Source organism: Tinamus guttatus, unplaced genomic scaffold (genome assembly GCF_059628265.1).
Source record: "Tinamus guttatus ecotype Peru unplaced genomic scaffold, ASM5962826v1 Tinamus_guttatus_pri_ptg000048l, whole genome shotgun sequence".
NCBI lineage: Eukaryota > Metazoa > Chordata > Aves > Tinamiformes > Tinamidae > Tinamus > Tinamus guttatus.
In genome coordinates, this window is record NW_028288582.1 from 13,734,426 (window position 1) to 13,759,241 (window position 24,816).

General features: G+C 34.1%; 1 protein-coding gene across 1 annotated transcript in view; it reads left to right on the forward strand.

The window, feature by feature from the left end:
- EFCAB11 (EF-hand calcium binding domain 11) overlaps positions 1–24,816 on the forward strand; it is a 49,636-nt gene that overhangs the window by 24,328 nt on the left and 492 nt on the right. The window lies entirely within an intron of this gene.

Here is a 24,816-nt window from a genome sequence, read left to right on the forward strand (position 1 = left end):
CTGAATGTTTTGTGTTGTTTCACTTTAATACAAAGAAGTATGAAATTAAAACTGTGAAGAAAATGACTAAAATTGTGGAATGTTTACATTTACATTTAATCATTTATATACTTCAGTAGATTTTAAATATCCTTTATAACCCCCCCCAAACAAAACCTGCATCTACCGATATCAACATAGTAGGTGGATTATTCTATAAGTCATCAGTTCAGAATAGTTTGAAACTTGAATAGTTTTCAGCTTTGATAAAATTTATTTTTTTTAATTCAACATCTTAAATTTTGAGTTAATAGCAACATGTTGTAACTGGCTAAAGTCAGTTGCTGTCTGAAGCTTCCTTGCTTTTATTTAAAATACCAACTTTCTTAATGTGTTTGTCAGGAACTCTATTTCTGACTAAATATTTCTGACTTTAGAAATACAAGATGTTTGCTATTACTTTGCTGGTTTCACCAAGAATGTGTCAGCTCCAAGCATTAATTTATTAGAGAGACCTGCTCTGAAACATCCCTAGCCAGCAGACTGAGTCACCACCATCTACATATATCCTTGGTCAGACCATAATTCTATCACAATAATGAATTGCTATTGGCTTCATGGGACAGGAATCATATGAAGAGGTTAAATGGAGTTTTATTCTGGTCACTTGTGTTTTCAGTAACATTCCTTTAAATTGACTTGAAGAAATTCCTACGATTTAGTTTTGTTTCCATCTCAGTGACAGATTCTTGTGACTGGGAGGTCAGCTGACAGGAGTTTCTTTCATGAAAAAAAAAAGAAAACTTATTAAATCCATGTTATTAAATTTAATCAGTTATTAGATCTGTCAAAGAGAGGTCAAAGAATAATGTGTTCTAAATTGTTTTGTGATTTTTCCATTTGCCAAAAATGAAAATGTTTCCTCAGATACTTCCTTTTGGTCCATGTTCCTATTAGAGTTTTCCTTATGTAAGCCTAGATTAATAAAATAATTCTGTATATTTTACTATGCAGTTCCAAACAGTTCATCTAGTTTCCTCCACCTTTCACTTTCTTCCGTTCTATTGTTTATGTTTTCCCATAGATTGATTGAGGTTTGACAAGTCTCTTCCTTGAAAATTAGTCTTAACTGTGCTGTTATTGACTGGTCTCTGTCAATGTAGCTAGCTCTGAAGAGCTAAGGATACATGCCTACACAGATAGATTTGTCTACCCTCCTCTTCAAAGGCTTATACTCCCAAGCTTGCTTGCTATAGATAAAAATATGTTCACCAAGCAGGTCCAGGAGCAAGAAGACAGAGATTCTGTTTCCTCCTCACTTTGGCATTTCTCTTTGTCCATAGATTCATAAAAAGCTTTTATGTTTATATAGCATTGGTTTATTATATACCATACCAGCAAGGATAGTCTACTTAAAAATTCTTCTTAAAAAAAGCTGCCTAAACAATATATGAGAAACCTGATCCTTGCTTAACTGTTAAAACCTCTCAATACATGTGCAGCTCCACAGAATTCTTAAAGTCTTTTTCAAATGAGGATACTTTGCAAGAATTACTGTTTGGCATGAAAACAGTGAAAATTTAGTTTTGGTAATGCAGAGTTATCTAAACAGTACAACAATAACCTGCTATGTAGTATATGCAGATATGCTACAACTTGATTCTTTTCCTAAGGAAGTTGGTAGCAGCTTTGCTAGGGACTACAGGAAGGAAATATTTCTAAAGATGGCCCACTTTCTCCTGGACTGATCAAAGAATGTTTTGTTTTTATGCCAAAATTAACAATGCCCAGATTTACGTATATGAATACAGGTATTCTACATCTATTCACTGTATAATTTGCATGATCTTTTCTGTTATTTCAAATACATATAAGAGAAAAATATTGAAGGGTTAATTTTTATTTGTACTTGTTCAAAACTTAATGTTGAAAGCTAAGCTGGAATGTGTTAGTTATTTTAAATTATTTATGTGTGATTTACCTATAATTCACTGCCAGTAGCCCACTGCTTCTCTGAACTGTTTTGTTACCTATTCTGTTACACACTTAAAGTATGTTTTTCAGGTGTACGATTACTGAAGGATGCTGTCTTCCATGGCTTGCTAATGTTTACACTAAAAGTTGCCCCTCACTTGAGTGTATCAACCATTTTTTTTTCTTTTTATTTAGTTGAATCCACAAGCAACATGTTTCTCCTAGAAAGCATATTCAGTGAAATTACAGGCTTGTTTGCCATATGGTGCTTCATGCAGATGGATGATTATTATGCAAATCTTTTGATTAGTGAGTTTCTGCTATTCTAGGAATCATTTCCTTTATATATGTTGCCTCTGTACATATTTCATTCCAATTGTAGTATGACCTATGCCAAATCTTCGATAATTTGAGATATACATTTTTACAACTTTTCCCTTATATTTCTGCTTTATTTTATTGTTCTGTTAATTAAATTTCAATTCAATGTGACCTGAGAAAAAATAATGTAAGAAGCTTCATTCTCTATCTAAAGAAATCAATTAAAAAGTGATTTTTTTCATCATAGCCCTTGCATCGTACTTCTAGACATGTGAGCCTGGTACATTGGTGAGGGATTCTGTCAAATACAGTATTTCATATGGAATCAGAATGTAATCCAATGTTTCCTAACAAATTTTCTCCAATTAGCAACTTTTGCTATTGAGTACCGGACAGATTGATGTAATGCTACTATTTTTTATTTTAACTAGGTTCATGAAGATTTTTTTTAATAGGAATTATATCTTTAGCTCTTTCACAATGAGCATGGAATTTGAAAATTGCATATGAAAAGAAAGCGTTATTTTTATAACTAGCCCTTCTGTTAACTTTACGTTCCTTAGATACAAGGGAGCAAGGTCTGTGACTGACGGAAAGCATTGCATCTGAAGGCTCTTATTGACTCTTTATTACAATTTATTTGGACTCACATTAAAATCAAACCTCTTTCCATTACCTCTACCAGATCTGTTGGTCAGGCCTAACGTTCATAAAATTGAAGCACTCCTAAATGATGTCGTTGGAGTAGGTGGACAGGAGTGCCAGACTTTTTCTTCAGAGAGAGAAAAATTAGACCTTAATCCTGCTGAGATCCAGGGAGATATGAGAGATGTCATTTAGGCTCTCCCACAGAATGGTAATGCTGCCTATCAGATTAAGTGTTCCAAGAGTGGATTTTTGTAACGTACACTAATCTTTTATCTTTGTCACAAAGCATTCCAATGATTGAGCCTCCTAAGTCATAATTTTGTTTTTTAAATGTTTTATTTCACACAGTGTTTTGCTATTGTGCAAATTCAGAAATAAATAGTTGAAAATTATACTGTAATTTTCCTTAACTATGTTTAACTCAGGGGTATAGCAAAGGAGATGATTAAAAAAAGGAAAAGATCAAAGCTATAAAGCTATTGCCTTTTATCCATTTATCTAAATCAGCTCATTAGAATTTTTAATGCAAGTATAGATACCTATTCCATAGAATGCAGTTGTTATTTCTTCAAAGATTGCTGAAAATAGAGCATTGTATTTATATCAAAGTTAAATAAATAGATTGACTATCAATAAAGCAGAACTGAATAATTTACTGAGGAATTATTGGATATTTTTGGCTTCTTATGCAGAAAGACAGACTAGATGATTACGACAAGTTTAGTTCTAATCCTTTTTATTAATAATTTGTCTGCAATCAATTGAATTTCATATTTTTAATCCACAGAAAGCTAAAGTAGCAATTCACTGTTGTCAGATGGAGAATAATTTGAAACAGTGCATGTTTCCTTATCTTGAAAAATGCTTGTTTTGCTTCTTACTAGTTAAGACATTAATGTAGCAAGATATTTTTTTTCTGCCATCTGTAAACCTTTGTACCTATATGAAATACTTTTAATTCATTTTTGAAAGTGCTTTTAAATACATGATGATCTGAATAGTAGAGATATTTCAGAAATGACTCCTGCTTTGAGAGAAACCATCTTCAGACTCGTTTTTCAGTATTTTTTCATATTAAAATTTTTATTATTTAATTTTAAATATTTAACACTTTGTCCTCTCTTTTTCTGGACTGTATCAAAATGTAATATTCCCTTTAGTATGAACCTTCTAATAGCCTGTGTACAAAGGTAAGCAGAAAGGGCAACATCTGAAAAATAAAGAAACCGTTTGGCTTGCTGAAAGGTGCAGAAAAGTTCTATATCAAAGCAGATTTAGAATTCAGAGTATAGTTTCCTTCAGGAGTGGGGTGAAGTGCAAAAGCTGGATGACTAAGTTCCTCAGTTACCCCTTTGAGCCTTTTACAGAGAGGATCCCTTATCTCTCTTGATTACAAGTCTCAGGTCTGCCATCAGTTCATGTGCTTGCCAGTTCTGCATGGAAGTGTTATGACCCTCATTTCTAGCAGAGTGTGTCCTAGGCTGAAGTACTATAGCACTGTTCTTTAGTTCTTGCTAAGACTTACATATAATACTGGGGCCGAGGGTTTAGTCTGTATTGTTAGGAATTGCATTAGTAAATTATACTTTTCCCAATGTTTAAGTCCTTAAAATAATTCTTCCTCAAAATCTTCTGATATGGAAATAGTTAGTTTGCATTGCTTCTATAACAGTTTACTTCAGATAGTATTAATGTCAATCCACATAAGCTCCTTTGGCAATTTCTCACTTGCTCTGAAGATGCAAATTGTAGCTCTGTGGTCAAAATGCCATCATTTGACTCCATAACTAAATATGCTATTTAGTTATAATCGCTTTCCTACCAGTACAGTATTAATTTAATATCATCATTTTGTTAATATGATTTCAACTGTAATGGTGAAGGAAAATGTATCTAAGTGCTGCCACTTGTTTATATCTTACAGGATATTTTTTAGGAATTTAGGAAAGAGCTGACAAACAAGAGAGAACGATAAAAAGGGGTATATTTTCCTTATTAGCATTGAAGCTCTGAGCGCTAGGGGGAATGGTAGGGTAGTCTGGGAAGATGATTATGAACTTTCGAGTTTTTGTTGAAAGGAAACCAAGAATGGTAAGAGGGTAATGAGGTTGCAAACTGGGGAGAAGTAGGTAGCATGTACATTCAGACTATGTTGGGGTCTGGTCAACCTGTTGATCAGACTGATCATTTCTTTCTTCCTAATTTGCAAATCTGCTTTGTCACCCACTCCTACATGTGAAACATGTTTTATTTTCCTTAGTTTATACAAAAAAGACAAATACAAAAGTTGTTATTAAAACAGAATATTACTGGTATGGAAGTATTTAATACCTAGGTAAGCTACTTTAAAGTATGCTTTATGACCTGTGAACTTTCTACTAATGAGAATCAGAAAAGGCACATTCAGGATTAGTAATATTTTGTATCTATCAGAATTGTATTTTCTTTACAGATGTTAACTTGTATATGAATTTGGTTTTCCTGTTGTCTTCCACACTTATCAGGTTAAATCTGCCTTGTGATGGCACTATCATTAAAATATCAATAGGCAGAAATTGTCCTTCATTACAAACAAATTTATTGCTTCATTGGTTTGCAGAATAAAAATATGAGGAAATACAGATTAGAAGCATGACTTTGTAACAGAAAAATGGTCAGATGCAAGGAAGGTAAATATCACTTACTACAAATGTATAATGTTTCCCTTGCATAATTACATATCAGAATTCACATTTATATTTTATTTTCAGCACTTTAATTTTGTTTTATCAGACTGGTGATGATTGAAAGTGTAATTTCTAAAACACTAAATATGCCATGTTATGCACCAAAGGATAAAGCTGATCAGATGCAATGAAGAAGATTATTTTTGGAGAATGATTGTCAGCAAAGATTTTTCTTTGCAAGATACCATCACTGTGGGAAGATATCAACAAAATAAGAATTAAAATAAAATTTATTCATAGAAATTGTGAATTAACATCTTTACTAGCTCTAGTAAGACTTGAATAAATCAAGTATGCATTATTTCTCACGGTTTTGCATTGTAAGTAAGAGCTTTATGTACCATAGCTGTTTTCATGTTATATGGAAAAGAACTTTCAATGGTGACGTCCAAATGTGGTAAAGTATTAGCATATGGTATCTTACTTTTTTTTTAAAAAAAATATTTTTATTGTAATGTTTTTATCTTTATTCTATTCAATAGCTGAAAATACCATTAGTGTACTGTTTCCGCCAAAAAATTGTTAGTCGGAAGATACGAGAACTAAAGAACTTGTATGCTCAAAATCTTGCCTTCTCCGTCTGTCTCAGGTAATCGAAGGACAGATACTACATCATCTCACAAATTTTTGGACTGATTACTCTGATTTTACCATAACTGATACTCTGAGGCTAAAAAGTACTTAGGCCTGCAGAAGCTGGATGTTGGAACTTGAAATTAAAGAAAATCTAATTTGGAAGTTCATGTGTAACTATTCTTATCTCCATATAAAGAGCTGTAAAGTTCCTGTCATAGCATGTCTTGTACTGCTTTAAAGTAGTAGCATTTTTTTATCTTTTTAGCAACTGATAAGCATTGAAGAGAAAGGTTAGGGTAAACAGAAGCTGCATTAATTGCTTTCCTGAACCTGCAGTCATTGAAATTAATCATGAGCAGCTTCTTTTATGATTCCAGACAGCGTGTCCATGGAATTCATAAGGTTAGTCTTTCTGTCATTTTTAATGCTAGAATGAGGCTGATAAGAGATATAGAGACGCAGTGGTCCAAAATTCCAGCTTCACACACTCCTCATCTGGCTCTCCTTCTCCTTTGCGCTAGTACTACTGTCTTCCAATTCTGTATCTCTCTGAAAGAAAAAGACCAGGTGAGACTCACATAGTGTTATTAGAAAGAAGCACTTTAATTCAGTATTATTTGTTTAATTTCAAATGAAGATTAGAGGGACCTTTTCTTCAAATTGTCCTTTCAGATTGCTGTTCAGATCCTTTTAGAATTACTGGGTGAGCCAGAAACAGGCAAAAACAACTGTGTTTTTTTTTGTGCATATACAAAAAGAAGGCTGCAGTCTGTCGTACAACATATGGACTGTGTTACAGCTTGCCTTTGTGAACTAATGAAGACATTTGCTACAATTCCAATCTGTTAGTCCTTGCCGTAGCAATCTGTATGCTCAGATAATCTTCTTGAGGCCATCAGTCTGATGTTTCTTACCCTACAGTGACTTTTATTTTATGCTTATTAATTCAGTCTTAGTGTTCATCTTAAAGGCCTTTTACAGTATGGATACAACATGCTGGAGTACTTTTCAAATTCCAGTAATGGCTTTTCAGTACTTCAGTCTGCAGTCTTACGCATTCGACCGTCATATAGTTTCTTTCCAACTGCATATGATTTCTTTGAGAAAATGAAAGGTAACTTATTCACAGAGCAGCTACAGGCCTTCATGGGAAAGAATATAGTATTTATGTCTAAATAGTCCAATAGACATTACTTATTATTCTACTTTCATTTATATCTCTGTTTTGCTTGTATAACTGTTCAAATCATAGAGATTTGCTGTCATTGTGTAACAGAATTCTAAGGTAAAAGATAATTTTAAGCAAATTTACCTATAAAGTAATAATATCATTTGGTAAAAACACTTAACATTGCAGGTTGATTATGTCTTTTTTATTACATAATCTTATCACGTTATCTGCATTGCTAAATAATGGGATCTCATTATTTACCTTGGGATTTGTGGGTAAAAGGAATCCTGTCTACTACCTGTCTACTACCTCTCCAAATGCATTTCTCTCCAAATAAGTATGGATCCTCTGTGGAGACTTTACTTCTGTTTCCATATGAACTTTTGTACCAACACAATATTTGGCAGCCTCAAGATTAGGTCTGGAAAAAAAATAAGCATTTATATCAAGACTAAAATATACACAATGTTATATTAAATAGATTTTTAAGAACAGAAAATACGTAAAGCAGTAAGGCAGAGTGTAAGGCAACCATTTATCAATAACCATTGTGAAGCACCTTTGTCTGTGAAAATATTTCAGTACTTAGGATCATGGTCAAATACTAGTAGTGTAGTAGTGTACTACTAGTGTAGTAGTAAATGCTGAAGTAGCTGCTATTGATAGCTGTCAAAGTGTGGTACAAGATAAAAGCCATGGTTTGATCCAAAATGGCTTTTCTTGTGCTTATAAGGGAGGATGATTATTTCTAATTTATGGGGGTGATGTTGAAGGGAAGGCTAGATCATTTCAGATGTTATGCAATTGGATTACGCCCTGCATTAAATGCTTTTATGCTGTTAGAGAGTGCAGTTGTAACAGAATTTGTTTTTCCATAAAATGTGTAGTGGCATTTTATAGATTGCCATAGGAATGTATAAATTCTGAAAAAATATGAAGTGTCAGTGAAAAAATATGCTCCCTAAGTCTAATCAGATTCTTGTTTTGGGAATCCAATCTTACTGCTTTTACTGTTTCCCAGTACCTTTCTTATCTATTATAGTTATATCTGGATAGCAAAGAGTAAGCTATAGGACTGATTCATGGGGTGAAAAAAAAACGCCAGTGAGTGAAAGAATTTCATTTTTTGTTTTCTTGAAGTTTTTTTTTTTTTTTTAATTAATCCATCAATGGAGGTCCCCCTAAGGCAGCAAGGTGCATAACTTTTAATGAAACGCTGTATGGAATTTTGAATTCATGCTGGAGCATATGCCTTGCTCACTGAGCCTTGGTTTCCAAAGTGAAAGCAGGAGCTACCTAATAGTCGAGATTTGCAGGAACAGAATGCTCAAGCTCTATATATTGGCAATTAGCCTTTATTTCCTTTAAGAATTTTGAATATAAATGTCTGGCCTTTATCTCTGAAGCATAACATGCCGATATTGTACATCTTGAAGAATTTTAGTTTTATTTTAGTAAAACAAAATGATTATGCTTCAGTACTTTTAGAAAAAAAAAGCCTTTTTAACATAAGTAAAAAGTTTAATAAAAATATAAAGTCACCAGTGTAGGGTGTTATATAAAACATATTTATTTAGCAAGTTTATTAGACAACTAGCATTTCTTTTAAAACTATGATTTCTATAAATCTGAAGAGAAATGTTTTTACCTTTACAGATTTCTTTATGATCCTGCCTGAAACATGTATTTGTATTTTATGCTTTGATGTGTATCTTCACTTTTTACTGAATACAATGCTGCTATACAGGAACACTAACTAATGATGCATGCAGGTTTAATAATAGTTTAGCTGATTGTTTAAAGTATACAACTAAATACCTTTTTATCAAATAGTCTATCTAGCTGTCATAATTTTCTTCAAATAAATACTAAGTGTTCCATTTTTTAAAGAAGTCCAGGTTCAGTAATTGCACATTTAAAGATAATGTTTGTATGATTCTGTTTCTTTTTATCAAGGCAGCTTTTCAGGCAGTCTATATTATCTAGCTCTATGCTACCCCTATATGTTGTTCCATACTGAAGCAGATGCTAAATCCAGTTGCTAAACAGGGAGAAAAATTAGAAGAATTCATTCAAAAACCTAAATATCTCTCAAAGTGAAAAATTTACACACTTACTGTTATTTTAGCCTCTTGTACAATCATTTTTTAAATCATGTATAGTAAATAGAAGAAAAAGGAATCACAAAAATAATTTCAGCTTCATTGTAACTAGCATTACTTTTTTTTTCAGGTTCATTTCTTTTTAAAAACAATTTCCTAAATAAAACTTCCAAAGGCTCCCCTCTTTCTATCTATAAAATTTAATTTACCATGATCCCAAAATGAGAATAAGATACATAAAATTAATTTGAATATCAACTTTTTTTTTCTTAAATTGCTAGCTGGTTTATACATTTCTGTTGTAGACAGCTGAAGTGCTTGGAAGCACTCCCTTAGAGGTTCACAGGAATATACAAATGTGACTGACAGAAAATAGAACACTAATAGCAAATCCTTGAAAAAACAGTATTTATTTTAAGATGTTTTTCATGTGAAGTGCTCTTATTAGGATGCAAATAGCATTTTTGAAAAGCATAAATTTCTGATACCATTTTCAGAATTTTGTGTAGATTGAAAGATGTTCTTTGAGATTTCTGTTTCAAAACAAAGAACATAATCTGGCCAAGTAGTAGAGGAAAAATATCATATACTGAGTAGAATACAGATAGTCTTAGAAACTTGTTTTTTTTATATCGCTTTACATGTTTTACAATCATATATGCAAATTAATGCACCCATTACTGGAAGAAAGCCACCTCTGAAGAAAAATGTGACAGAAATGTATAGTAATTCAAGAAATAAGTGCGAATCAAGAAGTAAAGCCTACAATATGCAGTCAGAAAGAGTTGTTAGATAGGCAGATGAGATAATCAGCGGTGTAAAGTTGACTGCATTCTTCAGTAATTCTCGTTTATCTGACGAAGGATTTATGTAATGCTGGTCACAGAAACCATAGTGTTTGTATTTTGAAAGTACACAAAGGGATAAGTTAACCAGTATTCTGGTTAATTAATAATATCAATAGGTGGTCACAGGAGAACTCTTCATGAAAACGAAATGAATTGAGAGATGCCCATTTTTCACTGAAGTGTATTTTAGAAAACAGTCTCATTGAAAGCCAAATACATACAAGGTACAGAATGTTGTTTGGATGCCCATGTTTTAAAGAGGCTTTTTAAACATTTTTTTCCCAATCATTTCCAATCATTCTTCCTTTTTTGCTATAAAATATTATGGAAAATTTGTATATCTTAAGTTTACATCAAAAATTTAATGTTTAAAATAATATTACAGTTCATGCTACTGATGGCAGTGGGGGACAGAGATGAATTAAATAAGTCTACAAGTAGAAGATTCAGTGTGATAGCTCTACCTGTGAAGTACTAATCTAAATCTATTATAACTGTATCTCTCTGCTTCAGTAAGTGAAGCGATATGTTCCAATTCCAGATGCTATTAACATATGGCAATTTTAAGAATCGGAGCTCTGTCATGTATACTAATATGCAGAAACTTTTTTTGTGCCTTTTGCATGCTGCATATGTTATCAGTTGTATCTGACCCATTAAGTTCACTTATCAACATATTTGCTTTACTGCAATCTCTTCAGTGAATAATGCTAATTCTTTCACAAAAAATGAGGTCTTTTATAAAAGATTGTTTTACTGAAAGTACAAGTGTCTCATTTTCTTATGCTGCATATTAATTATGCAGAAATATCTTCTACTTTTGTAGTAGGAGGCATATGTGTCCATTTAACAGTTTGCTGAACTCTTCTAGTTTTTTGGATTTGCACGAGTTTTGTTTACAAATAAATTATATATAGAGACATATGAAGAGATAGGGTTGTTTTTACTGAAATTTTAATGAAATAGAATCAACCATATATTATCACTAAGAAAACTCAGCATTCATTTTATTAAGAAAATATATTATGTTTTATGAGTGAGACTTTCCATAGGATAAAATTTTAATTTTACTTAAGGTTACTGTGCAAACATTTAGTATATACATTTTTCAAGGAACATATGTTGACATATATGTACTGAAACACCCACCCTTTATCAGGGAAAGTACCTTGAAAACTGAAGAACCTTCAATTTTATTTTTAATGGCTAAAGATTTGTTTTCAAATCTTATAGTACTGGATTGATTGGCTACCTCAGTGCATGGTAGTGTCATAGTTATTACAGTTACAACTGCAAGGTTTTGTTTCATATATTGATAGATCAAAGGAATCCTCTCCCTGTTTATTGAATCTCTGAAAATATTAGAAATGGGCAGTCTGTAGACAATTTTTTTATCCAGCATAATAATTGTTATTAGTTCTTACTTTTCCTTGTTTTTCTTTTTTTTTTAAATGGAACTCATATAAAAATCTACTAGACCACATATGATAATATAAAAAGTGATTGTATTAGTCATAAATATTGGCTAACCTCTATGCAAAACAGGGCTTAGAGATCAACTTTAGTGAAATATTACTGTGTGGGATGCTTTTGTGGTATTTTACTGGTTTCTTTCCTCAAGCAGTTTTTTTAGACTGCATACATGTTTGATTTACATCACAATGTTAATTTTTTTCCAGCACAATGTTAATTTTGTCTTTTCTCAGCCACCAAGGAAAATCTGGTTATATCAGACTGATAGCCCATTTAAAAAGTTTTCATAATAATAAGCAAGCTTCTCCATAGTATTTCAAATATTAGGGTAATTGTAAAGGAGTGGTCTCAGCAACTGTAACTGTAAAGTGGTCTCAGCAAAAATTAGCTGTTAAAAAGGTTATACAACTGTTCTCATGTTATTTTAAATGTATCATGGAAAGGGGACTCTCGTAGTGAGCTATTTTTGAGGTGGCTTTTTTCAGCCTACCCTGGAGGAAGATGGTGTTAATGTTCCATGAGAATAACACAAACAGTTCCTGCCAACCTCAGGCCATCCACTTCAAACGTGCCTGTTCTTTCTCTTATCTTAGTACTCCAGTGCTGCCTGTTTGCAGCAAAGAACTCAAACAAGTTAAATAGATTGTACTTGGTCAAACATGTCCTTAAGGGGTCCTTGAAACAGCCCTTTGAGCAATCAGGCTTCCTTTTCCCACAGTGCATGTAGGAGCTGTTTGGGTATTTGCCTGTCAGCCATGTGAACCCTCTGTTTTCCAGCTATGCCTAAGACTGCACTTTAAATATCTAGCAAACATACACTCAGAACCACGCAGGCTCTTCCAGTCCTGTGTGAATATCTGCTTGGCATCCAGAACTGGCAAATGTGTGAAATCTCTTCTACAGTGGTTCTGAAATGAAAAATCCTTAGCTAATCTTATGGCATGAACTAGTCACCTTCAAGATGTCATCTGTGTACTCATCTATGATGCCATCTGTTAACGTGATCGGATTTCCTTTATTGATTCTTCTGTAGAAGTTCCTTTTAGAAATGTCTGTGTTACTAGAAACATAATTTTCCTCCTTTTTTATGCTTCTTCTCTAGCTGGATCATAACATACTAGGAGACTGTTGAGCACAAAGTGAAAAGCTCTTAAGAATATCTGTTCTTAAGGGATTAAATGATTACATCTCCGTCCCATTTTTTTCATCTCATAATCAAGTTCAAGATGGTACTAGATAGCTCAGTTGAAGTGATTATATATTTGAAATCAAAATCGTTTTGTCTCCTTTTTCACACCATATTATTTAAGTAAGTCAGACATGTCTTTCCATTCATGTTAGCGTATTTGTGGTTCCTTGCAGCTGTCCCTTTACTTGGAAGACTTGAGTGGCATTTAGAAAACAAATCTTTTTCACAGAAATTGCTATGATAGAGGTAAGATCTCAAACTCTTTTATTTACACTGATACTAATAAATACCATTAAAAAGGAATACGTAGTATTTAATGTGTTTCTGTACCTAAATTAGGTGAAGAGAATGGGAAGTTGATGCATCACTGAAGGTGTAATGGGAGACAGGAACTTTCATTTGAATGGCCATCGGTTCTTTAGTATTTTAGTGTCTGATGATTACATAACTGTTAATAATCGTAACTTCAGATTGGTTTCTTTTGATAAAAGCAGTATTTTAGTATTTTATGGCATCTTTTTTGGTAATTTTGATAGAAACACTAAGGTCAGTTTTTCCATGAAGCAATATTTGTTTATGTTCATTCTTTGCTAAATAGAGTTTCAGTTTCTGGATTTTCTGAATTTGTTGTTGTTGTTTAATATTTGCTGGTGAGAAAAAGTTTAAATGAAGTGGGTAAAAGTGCCGAAGTTCTACTTTCAGCGTGTGTTAGGCACTTAGAATTCTGTTTCACTGAAAATAAATTACACTCTAGTCCTCAAACTTTTAAGTGCTTCAAAAAACTTATATCTTAGTATCATGCTTTTTTTCCCCTAAAGGTTGCTCGAGCATGTTGCTTAAACACAAGTAATTCTTTTAACAATTGGTTTATTCATCATTGACACAAAATATCCTGGCTCATATAAAACATGTAGGGCCGCTGCATTTGGAACATGCAGTGAATGTTCCTCTACTCAGATATTTTATACTTTCCTCAATATCATGATAACTAGGTCACTTCCAAAACAAATGTAGGTAATACTTAAGTTTGATTGATTCTCTTATCATTCATCATTTTCTCCTTTACAGCAAACAAAAATTTTTAGATTTTTTTATAAATTTTTTCAAAACTGCTGTGTTGTCATTACAAGAGCTTGTTATTAAGATCCAGAAAGTATGTCTTGTAATTTCAATAGCATGTGATGATACTCTAAATGCTATGACAGTGTGTTCAACAGCTCTAAAGTGAAAGCTTTACCTATAACACAAAATTTATAACACATTTGCCTTTAAGGGGACAGAGCTGCAAGTTCTCAGTATTAGGTATGCTGGGCCTAAATTACTGCACACCTTAAAGACAATGATAAAGATGTAGAACCTAGCTCAATATTTTGTAGGAGCTAGTGTAAAAATGGAAGCAGATTTGGTGTGCTTGCAGGACCCCGTGTTGCAGAGGAAATGTGCTGCTGTGTTCTGTACTATTTTGAGTTTCCTAAGGGCTAATGGCTTCATGCCCAGGATATTGCATTACTGTAGTCCAGCTGAGAGGTGACGAAGACATGTATTACGGAGGCCAAATCATCAGCAGCAAAGATGAGATGAATTCTCATAGCTCTTTTAGAGATATTGTCAAAAAGAAGTCCACTTCTTTAGAAAAGAAGTTCTAAAATGTAGACTGACTTGTCTAAATGAGGCTGTGTAATGTCTGCCAAAAGATACTTTGCTGTACCACAAGTCTCTTTAAGTGCTTCTTCCTGCCACCAGGTGTAACCTCTCTTTTTCTGTTTCTGCTTCTACCTTCTGTTTTTAATCTATGAGTTCAAGTACTGAGGCAGTTTGGTGACAGTGTGTTGCTGTATGCAATACAATATGATAAAAGGGTAGGATTTTGTGATATCTACGTGGTGTTCTCACTGGAGTCCGTGACCCCTTACCAGTTCTTTCTGTGTCTGCATGTACACTTTAAAATTGGTTTGAGGGAAAGGGAAGTATGTGTTATATTTTTCTATTGAGCCTCTCTGGATATGTATTTATGCTGCAGAGATGCTAAAAGAAAGAAGTCTGCGCTGTTCACAGTGTGGATTATGTGACACAGACCACAATGCTCTTTCTATCTAATGCTCCCTAATAAATTTGATATATGACAGGTCTAGGTGATTAGTAATATCCAGTTTAAAATGTAGATGACAAGGATATATAGTAATCAAAATATAGCAAGAGTATGTTTTGAATAAAGAGGGTTCAGATGTGTTCAGACCGTGCTAACACCTCAAGTTGTTGCCTTAAGTCGTGAAGCTCAAACCATGAGGTTGGAGCAAACTGTTCTATGGCAGCTGCACACAAATATGCAGATGTACATTTGAAAGGCTGAGAAACAAGACGGCTGTTCAAGAAAGGTAAATGTTTAATCGTGTGAGAAAACTGCACAGTTCATGGAGAGTGTTTGCCACTACTTTCAGAGTTTGCATTATGAATTGGCAACTTCGGACAACCGCAGGACCTTAACTTGCCGCTGTTAGCCCATTCATGTTTCCATGACCTGCAATGCTCAACTTTTAATCTGCTTAAAAGGATAACATCTCATTTCAATGTATCTTCTTCATCCTTTCTTCTTGTTTCAATGATTACTTAGAAGAACGGATATCTGAGCACAAGTAGAATTCTGCTCTTCCAACCTTACATTTTATATGAAACTTTTCAGATCTGATTCTGCCTGTCTCGCAAGATGTGAGATTGCAGCTTTAAACTCTAAGAAAAAATATAAAATATGTATGTGTGTGTTTTGAAAGAACAATGCTAATTTTAAGAAATGGAGGTGGTTAGCTGGGGAGATGGACATAATATAAATAGGAAATCTAAGCGCATGATCATATATTTAAAAAAATGCATCTGTTTACAAATCGGACATTGCCTCACTTACAAAAATGCTACAATCTACTAAAGAAAATCATTTGAATCTGGGGAAAAGGCACAGAAGGCCATGTACACTACTAGAGGGCACTAAATCTACTGAAGATGATGATGCTTCTCTGCCTTTCCCATGGCAGTCCATGGCAGTCTAAGTACAGGGAACTTAGTGTCTCCTGAAAATAACTCATTACATTCCAGTCTGATGTTTATTTCTTCCCTTTGGTTTCTTATATTCTCAATGGTACAGACGAATATGAAGAAACAAACAGGATGTTAAGCATTTGCATCCACTCAGTTCCGATCCTCCTAGAGCTCTGCTGAGTGGAAATTCAGCTGGAGAGGGGAGAGCTGATCCCTGTTTTTGGTTATAGTGCCTGTCACGTGAGGCAAACCCATTTCAGGCAGCAGGATCTGGAGTCAGTTTGGTTCTTTAACAATAGCGCCCTTTATTTAGGAAGAATTAGACTCCTTCCTGCCTGTTTTCTAATTGTTTTGATGACTCTTACATTGTGATCGTCACTGGCACCAGGCTTAGAAAGACAGGATAAGTTCTGCCTCAGGATAATCCAAAGCCTAGCAATGTATGAACCCAGTCATCTGCAGGGCCCCTCACACGCTGAATGATGCTTGAAGCAATAAAATACAGGCAAAAATTGGACACCGTCTTGTTCCTTTGAATTCAGTTGCTTGCTGACATTTATTTATGCTTCTCTAGGGAAGATGGGGAGAGTGCAGGTGACCATCTGCTTGAGCAGGAATTTTGTGTAGGTACAAGCTCTCTTCTGCTTCTATTGCACAAGAAGCTGCAAAACGTGAAACTTCAACTGGGGGTCATTTTTTCCTTGGCAGAACTGCTTGCACGAGATGTAATTTTTACTCTTATTGGTGAATCAGTATGACAGCTTTGGTTCTAACACAGTGAAAGTCTTCACACTGGTTTAAATTATTCCCTGATGGTCTCTTTAAAAATAACACAGTAACAATAAAATCTGAATATAAAATATATAATTAACTTAAGTCTCTGTTAGGCTGTGAAAACTTTATTTATTAAACCCAATATTTACAGTTACTCAGAAACAAACAAACTGACAAAAACTGCCAGGAACTGCAGAAGCTGACCACACACAATATAGCCTCAATCATCCTAAGAAGTACAGTTTGGATGGTGTTTTTTATTTCTGAATAACTGTAAAGAAATGAATTGCTTATTCAGAGCAATTCAAACTATGAAGTTTGAATTTCAGCTACTGTCTGCATGGCCATTGTGCAGTTTAATGTACATTCAAGTGACGTTTCTGTTTTCTTTCTGAAGTTGTATTGTAATCACATAGAATATTTTTGTGAAACTGTTTGTTCCACAGGTTGGTATTTTGAGCCATCTAAGAAAATATTCTGTTCTTTTCACAGTTGTTTCCATAAACAGTGTGCATTGGAGGAATTAAAAAAGGCTTTTTTTAGTAAGTATAATAAACATATTATCTAGTTTATAATATACAGCTATTGGAGCCAATATTAATTTGTAAAACCTGTAACTAGGTAGCAGGAAAACAATTTTTAAATTATTTTTAGAGTTTTTTTTTTTAAATGTGTCATAATTCTGGATTCTGAGTCTAAATTTCTTAAAATTTGTTTTGAGGCAAAAGGCATTAAATCAATTATCTACAACTAGCGGTAGGCAGGCAGAATGTTACCCGATAGTTCTTTTAACATTTTCAGGTCATAAGAAGCAAGTCAAAACAGGGGCCAACAGGAGGAGCACAGCATCATTTGCTCCTCTTTTGCATTAGAAGTTAAGTGTTATTGCTTGCAGTTCAAGACAGGTTGGGTAAATAATAAGTAGCTGTACAGAGCAAAGGAAAGTGGAAGAAGAAGGTGTAATATGTTTAAATATAATTTGAGTACTGTAGGCAAACATAATTTGGAAATTTTTGTCCTTGGGGTACATGCAATAGATGATTAAGTTTTAATGGGAAAGCTCATTCCCCAGGAAACTGAATCCAGATTTTCTGATTGAGGCAGAGGAAGGATAGTGTCAGAAACAGAGCAGCTGTAAAGGAAAATTCTTGGACTGCATTTTAAGTTTTCACATTTTAACAGAAGAATGGGCTTTCCACTGTCGCAGACAGGTCAGAAGAGCGAAGATAAAAGCAGACATGGTTTGATCTGAATGATGACAAGAACTTAAGCATAAAAGAACTATGTCCAGAAATACTTGCAAAAATAAAGGACTCCAGGCCTAAAGGTTTTATAGCAAGCAATCTTGCTGGCCTCTGTTGTTTAAGTACGATACAGCATTTAAAATTTAGAACATAATTAGTTGCAAGGCTACTTGCAACTTATGGGCTATGAGTAGCCCATAAGTGCTTGGTTGCAGTTTAGGTACAATTTAGGTTGGTAGTCCAGGAGAATGAACTCTTTATGACAGCTATGAACTAAAATTTGAAGAGAAAGCAAACGTTATCCTTACTCACAGTGCACACCTAAATAATGAGCTATCAGGGAACTTGGTATAGGAAGATTTTGGAAGCTGGTGCTAGATATGTATATGAACATTTAATCTCATTTGAACTACAGCAAATTGGGAAAAAAACACCGGTATTCTTAGTATGTCCTAAACTAGTGAAATGTAAATTGTAAATAAATCTTTATCTGAAGGATACACAGTTCTCTGTTCTTAATATGCTTCTGCTTCTAATTCAAGAAGAGTAATATATAATATTGGTAAGTCTTTCAGTGTGGAAGAAGAAAAATATGGGCAAAGGAAAAATCACAGTAGTTCATGGACTATTACAGAAATAAATTGTCTCTGTACATGGTATATCTTATTACATCTTAATCTGGTCTGAGAAATTTTTCCGGGTCAGATTTTGATAGTTTTAATACCAGCAGTTGGTACTGCAGGCAGTGTACTACCCACTATGCACATGGTAGTTGTATAGCAATGTATAAAAGGCCATGGATTATTAAGCCTACGTATGTAGGGATTTGATTAATGACAACAGTGCATGGTAAGTAGGTGCCTCTGTAACCTGTTGTTTCTCATAATATTTCAGTTAACTATTAAGTGCCTGATAAACTGATGAAACTAAAAATGTATGGGAACAAGTGTTTAAGATTCCTATTCATGTAGAATGCTATAAAAAGGAACCTGGGAGGTTTCCTTTTCACTGGTATGTCCTATATGTTATATTTCTCATCCTAAACTTGATTTCCATGCTATGTCTTCTGTTATCTTCTCACTGATCTCTGTCTGTGAAAACTTTCGCCTCCATAAAATAGATGAAATGAAAACTTTCTCCTCACAGGATAAATTCAGTGCTTTCAAAGTTAAAGCAATAACCATGCATCTTTCATAGTATAATTAATGTTCTTTAAGTATGTTTACATAGCAGAGGAATCTAAGCTGGTTTTAAACCACCTGCTTCCCAGGCCGCTTGGTGTTTGGCCATGGTATGAGAGATCTGAGCAGAGTTTAATTATCCTGTCTGACTTTTGGGGCTCGTCCTACTGAGCTAAGCAGTTGAAGGCCAACTAAAATGCAGTCTCTGCTGGCACTGCACTGAATGCACTACTCAGTTTTAAACAACAGAAAAGATTGCTCGGGTTTCTGATTTATCACTCAGATTAGATACTGAATTACCAAGAAACAAAGGGACAAGATTAAAATCTTTGACCTGTATTTTTACACTTTTTGGATAGATATGTTGAATTATTGAGAAATGGTGTATAAATCACAGCATATTTTGAATTTAGTTCCTACTTTAAAATTAAGGCTTACATAAGAGGCTACCCATACAAAAAGAATAAATATTGTGGCCAAATTCAGTATTTGCTACTTTGGGGAGTGTTATACCCCAAAATTAAGCTATTTTAAGGGTAGTGAAAAAATGTTGAAGTGTCTGATTAATATACAGTTATTTATAAAATAAAAAGACAGTCTATCTTTACATCTAGATGCATTTTTGATAAGCACTCATCTCAGTGAATTAATAAACATGAAATTTCAAGAGAGAGATGAAATATTAGTCTTCTAGACTATTCATTTACTGTACTCATTGAGATTTACAGTTAAAATATTCCTGTCAAAAGAGAAGAACCATTTATCTAATCCAGTTTCTTATGAAAATACACTTAGGTGATCTGGGGAGTCTTCAGTTACCTAATTGAATAAGAGCAAATTTATATCTCTCAGTAACTTGTGATGATCATTTTTGCTCAATTTCCAGTAAAAGAGCATGCAATCTACTCTAGCTACTGCATACCATGAAATATCTATATACTTACTAAAGAATGTTAAGTGCAAAGTGGCCTCTAAAATAAAGATTAATATGCTGTGACATATAATTTTCATAATCAAAAAGGTGACTGTAGCATTTGCTTCAGCTATATGAAAATGAAAATTGAACTCCAAGACCATTCTTGCTTTCAGGCTATTTTTGGCAAGGTTTCAAAAATCTGTAACATTTAAATCTAGTATTTCTTAAAATTACTGCTGCTAGCTGCTTTCCAGTTTTTTCCACATTTATTTATCAGTCAACATATGTTGCTAATCTCTGCTGAAAGGCTGTTCAGAAAGTGATTCTTAATTTGAAGAGGCGTTTGGAGGCTTTCATGATGTTGAACAAACATCTCATAAAGTTGAAGGCCAGTCTTTCAAGACCAGTCTCCAAATGGGCACACATCATGAATATAAACATTATATATGTGACTTATGCCCCTAACTCACATATTTTGGATAAAATCTGTACCTCTTGAAAGTTAATGGCAAAACGTATATGAACTTCAGTGTAGTCAGATTGTCAACACTGACTAATGAATTGATCTTCTGGGGTTATATTCTCAGAATACCTCATAATAACATCAACAAAAAAAAAAAGATTTTGTCATTCCATTTTAGACATTCATAGAATCATAGAATCATAGAATGCTTAAGGTTGGAAGGGACCTCTAGAGGTCATCTAGTCCAATCCCCCCTGCACACGCAGGGTCACCTAGAGCACGTGGCACAGGACTGTGTCCAAGCGGGTTTTGAAGATCTCCAGAGAAGGAGACTCCACAACCTCTCTGGGCAGCCTGTTCCAGTGCTCTGTCACCCTCACTGGTAAGAAATTTTTCCTTAAGTTCCTGTGGAACTTTTGATGCTTCAGTTTCCGGCCATTTCCTCTAGTTCTGTCAGCGGCCACCACTGAAAAGAGACCAGCACCATCCTCCTCACTCCCTCCCTTGAGGTATTTATATACACTGATTAGATCCCCTCTCAGCCTTCTCTTCTCCAGGCTGAACAGGCCCAGCTCCCTCAGCCTCTCCTCGTAGGGCAGATGTTCCAGGCCCCTGATCATCCTTGTGGCCCTGCGCTGGACTCTCTCCAGCAGCTCCACATCCCTCTGGTACTGTGAAGCCCAGAACTGGACACAATACTCCAGATGTGGCCTCACATTCTTTAAGGAATTTCAACCTGTACATTGTCTTTGCCTTCGAATGAATTAATTTTCTTGCAAATAGCTAGTGCAGGTTACAGTAATAATTGCTATCATTAGGCTTTTTGTTTAAAAATGTCTCTATGATTGATCTTTAAAAAGAACATGCACCTTGTTATACACATAGGCACTGATAAGACTGATTGGGTTATAAGGGTTATAAGGAATATCAAATGACTTGCAGGTTCAAAACAAGTAAGAGGAGATGTTTATTCACAGAGTGAGGGTTCAAGGCAGGAGTCTTATATTTGTTCAAAAAGCTTAGACAAATTCATGCAATAAATACAAGCATACATCTGAGGATACTCTGCAATATAAAGCAAATAAACCGCAGGAGGATAAACCAAGTGTACCACTTGGTATAGTGCATCCACATACACGCATCCATTTCTTTTGTACACGTCCATTGTTGACTTCTATCAGAGACAAAGTGTTCAGGTAAATGAAGCAATCATCTGGCTTGGTAAATCTTTTCTTTTTCTTATGAGTTCCTGTTTATCTGAAAAATGTCACTGTACAAATAGGGATGTTTAAGTAAAAATAAGAAGATGCAAGTATTGACCAGCAATCATCATCTACAGTTTCTTTTTTATTAGGTCATATCAGTGGATAAAGGCGATGGTATCGATCAATCTAGAACTCATCAGATTCTTAAACTTTCCTAAAATCCCAGGCTGGGATTCATCTCGCTTTATCTATATCCATTATTCTCTAGATATGCTTTTTTCTTCTCTATTTTCAGTGGAAGAAATTAAATAATATAGTATATTAGATCCTTAATATATTTTAGAGACATTGCATTTCAGTGGATAAGTTTCCCACCACAGTACAGTTCAATAACAAGACCTAGCATTCCACTTTTGGACTAGAACATGTGATGTAGAAAGTTATTGATGGTCAAAAGTCTTGATGGCCAAACAATACAAAATCTCCCTTATCTCTGAGTAAGTTACCACAGTACCTAATCAGCCTCATTAAAAACAAACAAAAGTTAAATATTATAGTTAATTTTTTCTAGCTTTGGCTCCAACTTGTGCCTACCATTATGTATTTTTATGTTACCTTGAAAAAGTACTTACTATCCAAAATATTTACCTTATGCTCTTGATTTGATTGAATCAATTCTCTAATCTTTTTTTGAATTGAGTATTTTAATATCTTCTTACAGGGCATATTTTCCAGAACTCATGTAATTATTGCAGATACTCTCTCAATTCTTTCCTCTTCTTTACTGTCCAGCTGGAATTGTGGGTACCAGAAATTAGATACGGTATTTCCTTCGTAATTTTGCTAATGCTTTCTTCTGAGATAATATTTGGCTTGTATTTGTTTTAAATATTATCCTGCTTCAAGGATCATATTCACCCTCTTATGTAGAGCTTCACAGTAGGAGACAGTCTTTAGCTGCTTACTTTCTATGACTCCCCAGTCCTTTTTAGTCACTGCTTTCCAGGACAGCAGCTCCATTTTGTAATTGTGACCTACATTCTTCCCTCACTGATGCATAAGTTTACATGTGTTTATATAATAACATATTGTGTTTGAAAGGAGCCCTCTTTCCAAATGATTTATCAATTTGAGTAAATGGTCCATCTCCAGCAATCATGCTGTCCTTAGAGACTTGACTAAGGCTAATCATCATCCCAAACTTGTTACTAGCTGAAAAGCAATAGAATATCATCATGTGCTAGGAATTAATTCTATTTAAATATTTCTAGAAGGATTTCTTGCCATTTCGTCTGATGGTGGGCATATAAGATTCGTTATTGCATCAAGTGGTTTCACCTTTAGCTGACCAGATTAGGAAAGTGTTTTACTTTATAATAAGTTAATAGTTCTGCCTTATACTTATTTTGCTTTCTATATTCCTTATATATGTATATATTCTGCTTTATAGGTTTCTAGTCTGCTTAAGCACTAGGACAGATTCTGTTCGCTGCCAAGAGAAGAGAGCAATCTTGTCAATGATATTAGCAGTCAGTAGTTTGGAGGGTTTTTGAATAAGATGAAGATTAACATTTCTTATTGAAAGGAAGAATGATAAAATGTTTATGTAAATAGTACTTCTTCAGAGAGATGGGAATAAGAGGTGGCACATATTCCAAACCAAGTCCCTTTTCTATGAAGACAAACTTTAAGAGGTAGTGTTTTCATCTAAAAAAAAAAAAAACCCTTACTGTGATTTGATAGTTATTGATGTCTTGAAAGGGGGATAATATAGAAAAGTTTCTTGCAACTGCAGGAAGGGCCGATCACAGAATGGCTGAGGTTGGCAGGGATCTCTAGAGATGTGTACAATTTCTGTTTATCAGCCTTCATAACCTTTGTAACTGTGTTTCTGTATTTGAAGATGTTGTAATTAAATTATTTTCTTTTACCATAGTCTGCATTTTTAGAATAAGGTTAAACATCACATTGCATCCCTATGTGTAAGGCTTTCTTTAAAACTACGCCATTGTACTATTTTCTCAGATTCTAGAATCTTTATGCAATTTCCAGAGCATTGAAAGGATAATAAGGTAAAACTCTGCTACACAGAATGGTTTTATCTGGAATTTGCAATTTTATTTGTATAGAAGACACATCCCATTGGTTTGCTGCAGAATAGTAGGGAACACTACAATTTAGCTGCAGAATGGGAACACTACAATTGAGCACTACTGGTCGCGGCAGTTTGCAACACTATAATGCCACCAATTTTTCTGTCATTTACAAATTTTATCAGTAAAAATTTTGGATTTGATTCCAAGTTATTACTGAAGTGAGAGACTAAAGTGTGAGAGAGTGATTGACTTATACTGGTACAAGTCAATCTATATAGTTCAGTGCAATCATTTTCCTAGATTATAAGGAAATTTTGAGATCCAACAGTTAACTTTTTTTAATAATTTAATATTGATGTTAGTATAATTCTCATATTTCTAGGAGGTAAGCTAAGCAGAACTAAGACAAATATTTTACAGGAGCCTACTTTGTCTGCCAAATTTGTAATTGCATCAAATAATTTTATGAAGCGTATTTGACAAAACCTCATATGTTAATGGCAGTACTTGAATTGACATCTCCTATCAGCTTGGGTCATAAATATTAACAGTTTTTACTTTTCAAAGATATTTCTTCGATTATTGTATTATCTACTAGAGAGCATACTAGTCTAAATTAACATTTTTCTCCTACAACAGCAAGGAGTAGGTGTTTTGCTGACATAATCTGCATTCAGAATAAACTTTTTGCAACATGCGAAGGTCATGGGACAATTTGGGATAATTTAAATGCAAATTTACAATATCCTAAGATTTAGACGTCTTGGTTTGCTTATTGTTTTATGGAACCTCTTTACAAGCAGGTTGGATTTTGATTTAGGAAGGGAATGGAAGAGCTAAATTTGTATTAAAATTACTACATTTGACAAAGTCATATTACCTCTTTTTGTTACCTATTGA